Genomic DNA, 8,241 nt, shown 5'->3' with positions numbered 1-8,241 from the left:
AATCGGATGTAAATCTACATTTTACGCTTAGAACTAGTTTCCGCTTCGCTTATGATATGTAATTTTGGAGAATTGGATGTATTATTTGAGTTGTACCTTGTAATTTACTTGAGAAATGTAGTAAGTGAGTGAGTCCCGGCGAGAGCTGGGCAGGCGGTCCGCTAAACCCTTTGGTTCGCCTTAGGGGGAGGTGGGGTCGTTACAAATGGTATCAGAGCTTAGGCTTCAGATCTTTGTAGTGTATCCTAGGCTTAAAGTTTAGGATGCCGGACTGTGGGATTGGTTTGTACGTTCAGTGCTCTTTTGGAGCGTCAGTTGTGACTCTTGAAAATGGTACACGTAAGATATGACTTGATGAGCTTCGTTTAAAACCATATGGTCTGAGTCGTGAAGTTTCTTAGTTTGAATTCTTGTACTTGTGTACCTGATATTTTTCCTGAGGAAATGCTCGTGAATTTTAGACGGAATATGGTTTAACGTACGATGATGTGAATAGAAATTATGATTGAGTTTGAGATAAGTTGTAATGGCACAGGTTAGAGCGCAGAAGATTTTGTCTTGTACTCAAGACTTAACTGAATGAGGAAATTGAAATAATGACTTGGACTTGTCCAATAAGTGTTGGCTTGGGTTTTGATACATTATGGTGGTGGCTGGATTGTTGAGAAAATTTTTGATTTTGCAACCTTCATCTAGTCTTCTTGTTTGATTAAGGATGGCACCACCCGATTTGTAAGTGTTGGGATTTGAACTACTTGAACTGCCGGAAACTGACTAGGCTGAGTTCACTTGAGACTTGAACATTGTTTAGACAAGTGTGCTTTTACGTACACTTAGTGGTTGTGATTTGACTGAATATATGGTATTTCATTTACGCATGAGCAAGTAGTTTGGTTTGTATACGACCTGTAAGTAGACTTGAATTTGAATCGGCTAGTGTACCCTTACATACACTGGATAGACCTGACCTAACTGAAAATAGGGTATCTCTTTTACTCTTGAGCAAGTATCTTGATTTATATATGATCTGTATGTGGATTTCAGTTTGATGACTGCTTGAGAGTGTGAATTACTGGGCATAAGCTAGGCGAGTGAGTTTCTCCTCGTACCCGTGTCCCTTGAATCTGAAATAATTGACCCTGCTTTTGAACCGATATACTTGAACCCTGCTTTTGACTCTGTTTCTGAACATTTTCGTACTTGTTTCGTTGTAGACCGGCTACTACTCCTCTGTAGCGGTTGAACTGAACCTCTCTGATGAGGTATAGCCTGTTGTGTTACCAAGCACCGCCATTCTCTTGGCGAGGCATACCTGTTGTGTTTCCAAGCACCATCAGGGATGAAATTCTTGAACTGAACCTCTTTGATGAGGTATTGCCTGTTGTGTTACCAAGCACCGCCATTCTTTTGGTGAGGCATACCTGTTGTGTTTCAAAGCACCATCAGGGATGAAACTTTGACTTGAGGCTCTCTGGTGAAGTTTAGCCGTTGTGCTAACTTGTTGTGTTATAAAGCACCACCAGAGCCAATTTCTTGAGCTAAGATCCTCTGGTGAAGTTTAGCACCACCGTTGTGCTAACTTATTGTGTTATAAAGCACCACCAAGGATGAAATTTTGAACTGAGATTCTTTGGCGAGGTATAGCCGTTGTGCTAACCTGTTGTGTTGTCCAGCACCGCCATGGACAAAATCTTGCATCTGAGGCTCTGGTGAAGTATAGCTGAGTGCTAGATTGTTGTGTTATAAAGCACCACCAGGGGTAATTTCTGACCTGAGATATCGTTATGTCCTGAATTATTTTTCCAAATATCAGGGACTTTAAGTCCGATTTCGACCCCTTTTTGTATATGTATCCAGTTACTCGTCTGACTATCTATTGGATCAAGATTATTTGATAAGTTGGATTGGAGTACTTTTAGTACTTGATTGTGATGAGTGATTCTTAGTATGTGATAGACCTTTGTGATATTTGATCTGATTAGTATTTGATTATGATAAGCGAGATTGAAATGATTCTTAATACGTGATCGACTTTCGAGAACTATTTTGATCTGATTAGTACAAGTTGGAATGTCGAGGACGACATTCTTTTAAGGAGGGGAGTTGTAACGCCCCGAGGCAGAAGAAAAGGGAGAAATTTCTGGTGAATAGTGTTTTGTGGGCAATTCGGCCAGAAGCCGTGCAAATTCCTTATATTTTTCTTAAAATTCCCTTTTCTTTGACAAATACCACTTTATAATGGCCCTACTACTCAATCATCCCACAAAGAGTGCCAATGAACCTAGAAAGTATGGTTTCACACTTCGGTTTCAAGTTTGGAGCAAAACTAGGGTTTTCGTAATTTTTCGCCGGATGAATTTTCGGTACAGAGTGAGGATTAAATTTGGGAATTAAAAGTGACTTTTAAGTGAGAAATAATATGTGACTAGTAGCAATGATATAAGGTTAGTGAATGGGAATTAAAAACCCTAGTACGTGAGTTTTTAAGAAAAACGGCGCGAACCGGCGGGTCCCGCGCACTACCGATTGAACGCACCACTTGATCACCATTTTTCTTACCAAACTAGCTTATTGACTTTGAGCAAAATATCTTCTTAAATTACAGCTAAGGCTGACCGAATTATGAGGCTTAAAATGCAAAGGAAAAGAAAGAGAAAAATGGAAGGTAGTGGTGGCGACAAGTGTCGCCACCTTAGAGCTTCGTGACCAAGACTTGGTCTTTCCATTTAACTCCAAATTTTACAACTTTCCCCTTCATTTTTGCTGCTGCTTGGCCGAGAGAGACAAGAGAGAAAAACACCAAAGGAAAACAATTCCATCTTCTTGATTTGCTTCAACCCAAGTAACAAATCCAAATCCAAACCGATTAAAGGGTAGCTTGTGAGTTAGGAAGCTTGAGGAACCAAGAAATATCAAAGGGGGTGAAGGATCACTCTACCAAGCCTTGTTTTTGAGGTACCAACATTTGATCATGATCTTTGTTGCTTTGAATCTTGCTTTAAGATGTGTTTTTAGCTTAATTTTGGTTTGATTTCATGATTATGCAAGTGGGTGTGATGAATTTGGAAGTTTTCCCCTTTTATATGATGAACTAGGGCTTGGGGAATTTCTGCCCAATTTGATGTATGATATATATATATTGCAATTGAGGTTTTATAAGGGGCTTTGGTAGTGATTAGAACAAGAAAATTGAGAAAGTTCCATTGATTACAAAAAATTCCAGAATCTGGAAAATTTTCCCCAACATTCTGTCCGAATTTGTAACCCAATGTTAGAGGCCGAATTGGCCTTAGGTCAAAGAATGAAAGTTGTATATAATGGTATTTTATAGGTGGCTACAAAATTTCAGCTCAATCGGAGCAACGTAGGTCATGAAAAGTCCAAAATACCCTTACTGTTTTAAGTTTTTCCCCAGCAGTCCGTGTGATCAGTTTGTCCAGTTTATCACGTTTTTTGACTAGGATTCGTACTGATTTAGCTTTTTGCCAAAACATGAAAGTTGTAGTATTCTGACTTAGCTTTCAAATGCCTCTAAGAACACCAGAATTGGACTTTTGTAGCCTGAGATATGTCCATTAAAGTGTAATGCGGTTAAACAGCCGACAAAGTGGATTTTGGTTCTGTAATTTGAGGATTTTTCTAAGTTACATTAGAAACTGGACTAAGTGACCTTCATGAACATTGTAGCCCTGAGTCTTAGCTTCGAAACGGCATAGGTTGCGTCTCAATCCGATAAGCGTAGCCTCGTATATGTTATTTCCGCATCCATACGTCAAAGCTGTCTTTTGCTAAATTGAATTTCTGCACTTGCTATTATTGTGAATCTTGATCTTATGATATTGTGAGCCTATGGAACGGCTCTTGACATGAATTGCTGATATATGTGATGTTGGGTTTTGGTTGAGGAAAAATAATGAAGCCTAAATGGCTGGAAAATTAGGTAAACACAAAGGGCATGCTGCCCGAATTTTTACTCGAGAACTAGAAAATTATATTTGCAACTTGAGTGAAGGTTAAGTGATTACCACTTGAACTAGCGAGAACTTTTGCTACTTTGTTATCGATGGTTATACGTTAAAAACCTAAACGAACTTGTACTCTTGAAGAAAAGATATAATGGCCAATGTAAACTTGTATTTCCTTGTACTTTCAACTCAAGTATTGTTTCCAAGTATATATGCTACAAAAACCTTATGATTTGAAAAGCGAGCAAGTGTTTCACGAATGCCTTTCAAATGAATTTCAATTGGTTGATTCTTATGAACGGAACGTTTAAGTTTCAAATCTTATTCGTGTTTCAAAGTTCTCAAATCGGATTTTTATCGCAAATCTGGACTCCAAATCTGGAGTATAATTGAACGTGACTACTTCAGGCACTATAGTTTGAGTGAGTGATCCCTCAACTATTTCCAAAGTTACTTTTGAACTAATTCCTACATTTATTACTCCATTGCATATCATTTGGGTTTGGGTGTATGCCATGACATAATTTGGCTCCAATGAGTTCCTGGAAAGTCTTGTGCTTAGAACCAATGTCTCCACTATTGTTTACACATTCTTTGGAGTACGATGGCTCCTTACTTCTGTTTCATGATTACCTGATCTAAACGAGGATTGGATATTTAAGTACAAGAACTTCACTGGCTCACATGAGCAATAAATGAACATTTGATTACTGCATCATGACATCATATCAATGCTTTATTGTGAAATATACTTGGCTGTTGATTTTACTGGTCACTCGCTGAGCTTCTAGCTCACCCCCTATTATCTTCTTCTCCCCACAGGGATCGAAGTAAAGGAAAAACTTGTTTTTGGATCTTTGTGTGGCTGGATGGCGTACATCTTGTATAGTTTAGTTTTAGTTTTGGTTTGTGTACTTTTGGGCTTGTATAAATATTTGGAATTGAATCGGATGTAAATCTACATTTTACGCTTAGAACTAGTTTCCGCTTCGCTTATGATATGTAATTTTGGAGAATTGGATGTATTATTTGAGTTGTACCTTGTAATTTACTTGAGAAATGTAGTAAGTGAGTGAGTCCCGGCGAGAGCTGGGCAGGCGGTCCGCTAAACCCTTTGGTTCGCCTTAGGGGGAGGTGGGGTCGTTACAAATGGTATCAGAGCTTAGGCTTCAGATCTTTGTAGTGTATCCTAGGCTTAAAGTTTAGGATGCCGGACTGTGGGATTGGTTTGTACGTTCAGTGCTCTTTTGGAGCGTCAGTTGTGACTCTTGAAAATGGTACACGTAAGATATGACTTGATGAGCTTCGTTTAAAACCATATGGTCTGAGTCGTGAAGTTTCTTAGTTTGAATTCTTGTACTTGTGTACCTGATATTTTTCCTGAGGAAATGCTCGTGAATTTTAGACGGAATATGGTTTAACGTACGATGATGTGAATAGAAATTATGATTGAGTTTGAGATAAGTTGTAATGGCACAGGTTAGAGCGCAGAAGATTTTGTCTTGTACTCAAGACTTAACTGAATGAGGAAATTGAAATAATGACTTGGACTTGTCCAATAAGTGTTGGCTTGGGTTTTGATACATTATGGTGGTGGCTGGATTGTTGAGAAAATTTTTGATTTTGCAACCTTCATCTAGTCTTCTTGTTTGATTAAGGATGGCACCACCCGATTTGTAAGTGTTGGGATTTGAACTACTTGAACTGCCGGAAACTGACTAGGCTGAGTTCACTTGAGACTTGAACATTGTTTAGACAAGTGTGCTTTTACGTACACTTAGTGGTTGTGATTTGACTGAATATATGGTATTTCATTTACGCATGAGCAAGTAGTTTGGTTTGTATACGACCTGTAAGTAGACTTGAATTTGAATCGGCTAGTGTACCCTTACATACACTGGATAGACCTGACCTAACTGAAAATAGGGTATCTCTTTTACTCTTGAGCAAGTATCTTGATTTATATATGATCTGTATGTGGATTTCAGTTTGATGACTGCTTGAGAGTGTGAATTACTGGGCATAAGCTAGGCGAGTGAGTTTCTCCTCGTACCCGTGTCCCTTGAATCTGAAATAATTGACCCTGCTTTTGAACCGATATACTTGAACCCTGCTTTTGACTCTGTTTCTGAACATTTTCGTACTTGTTTCGTTGTAGACCGGCTACTACTCCTCTGTAGCGGTTGAACTGAACCTCTCTGATGAGGTATAGCCTGTTGTGTTACCAAGCACCGCCATTCTCTTGGCGAGGCATACCTGTTGTGTTTCCAAGCACCATCAGGGATGAAATTCTTGAACTGAACCTCTTTGATGAGGTATTGCCTGTTGTGTTACCAAGCACCGCCATTCTTTTGGTGAGGCATACCTGTTGTGTTTCAAAGCACCATCAGGGATGAAACTTTGACTTGAGGCTCTCTGGTGAAGTTTAGCCGTTGTGCTAACTTGTTGTGTTATAAAGCACCACCAGCACCACCAGGGCCAATTTCTTGAGCTAAGATCCTCTGGTGAAGTTTAGCCGTTGTGCTAACTTATTGTGTTATAAAGCACCACCAAGGATGAAATTTTGAACTGAGATTCTTTGGCGAGGTATAGCCGTTGTGCTAACCTGTTGTGTTGTCCAGCACCGCCATGGACAAAATCTTGCATCTGAGGCTCTGGTGAAGTATAGCTGAGTGCTAGATTGTTGTGTTATAAAGCACCACCAGGGGTAATTTCTGACCTGAGATATCGTTATGTCCTGAATTATTTTTCCAAATATCAGGGACTTTAAGTCCGATTTCGACCCCTTTTTGTATATGTATCCAGTTACTCGTCTGACTATCTATTGGATCAAGATTATTTGATAAGTTGGATTGGAGTACTTTTAGTACTTGATTGTGATGAGTGATTCTTAGTATGTGATAGACCTTTGTGATATTTGATCTGATTAGTATTTGATTATGATAAGCGAGATTGAAATGATTCTTAATACGTGATCGACTTTCGAGAACTATTTTGATCTGATTAGTACAAGTTGGAATGTCGAGGACGACATTCTTTTAAGGAGGGGAGTTGTAACGCCCCGAGGCAGAAGAAAAGGGAGAAATTTCTGGTGAATAGTGTTTTGTGGGCAATTCGGCCAGAAGCCGTGCAAATTCCTTATATTTTTCTTAAAATTCCCTTTTCTTTGACAAATACCACTTTATAATGGCCCTACTACTCAATCATCCCACAAAGAGTGCCAATGAACCTAGAAAGTATGGTTTCACACTTCGGTTTCAAGTTTGGAGCAAAACTAGGGTTTTCGTAATTTTTCGCCGGATGAATTTTCGGTACAGAGTGAGGATTAAATTTGGGAATTAAAAGTGACTTTTAAGTGAGAAATAATATGTGACTAGTAGCAATGATATAAGGTTAGTGAATGGGAATTAAAAACCCTAGTACGTGAGTTTTTAAGAAAAACGGCGCGAACCGGCGGGTCCCGCGCACTACCGATTGAACGCACCACTTGATCACCATTTTTCTTACCAAACTAGCTTATTGACTTTGAGCAAAATATCTTCTTAAATTACAGCTAAGGCTGACCGAATTATGAGGCTTAAAATGCAAAGGAAAAGAAAGAGAAAAATGGAAGGTAGTGGTGGCGACAAGTGTCGCCACCTTAGAGCTTCGTGACCAAGACTTGGTCTTTCCATTTAACTCCAAATTTTACAACTTTCCCCTTCATTTTTGCTGCTGCTTGGCCGAGAGAGACAAGAGAGAAAAACACCAAAGGAAAACAATTCCATCTTCTTGATTTGCTTCAACCCAAGTAACAAATCCAAATCCAAACCGATTAAAGGGTAGCTTGTGAGTTAGGAAGCTTGAGGAACCAAGAAATATCAAAGGGGGTGAAGGATCACTCTACCAAGCCTTGTTTTTGAGGTACCAACATTTGATCATGATCTTTGTTGCTTTGAATCTTGCTTTAAGATGTGTTTTTAGCTTAATTTTGGTTTGATTTCATGATTATGCAAGTGGGTGTGATGAATTTGGAAGTTTTCCCCTTTTATATGATGAACTAGGGCTTGGGGAATTTCTGCCCAATTTGATGTATGATATATATATATTGCAATTGAGGTTTTATAAGGGGCTTTGGTAGTGATTAGAACAAGAAAATTGAGAAAGTTCCATTGATTACAAAAAATTCCAGAATCTGGAAAATTTTCCCCAACATTCTGTCCGAATTTGTAACCCAATGTTAGAGGCCGAATTGGCCTTAGGTCAAAGAATGAAAGTTGTATATAATGGTATTTTA

This window comes from Coffea arabica, chromosome 5e (genome assembly GCF_036785885.1).
Source record: "Coffea arabica cultivar ET-39 chromosome 5e, Coffea Arabica ET-39 HiFi, whole genome shotgun sequence".
NCBI classification, from domain to species: Eukaryota; Viridiplantae; Streptophyta; class Magnoliopsida; order Gentianales; family Rubiaceae; genus Coffea; species Coffea arabica.
Note: the sequence above shows the minus strand (reverse complement) of the source record.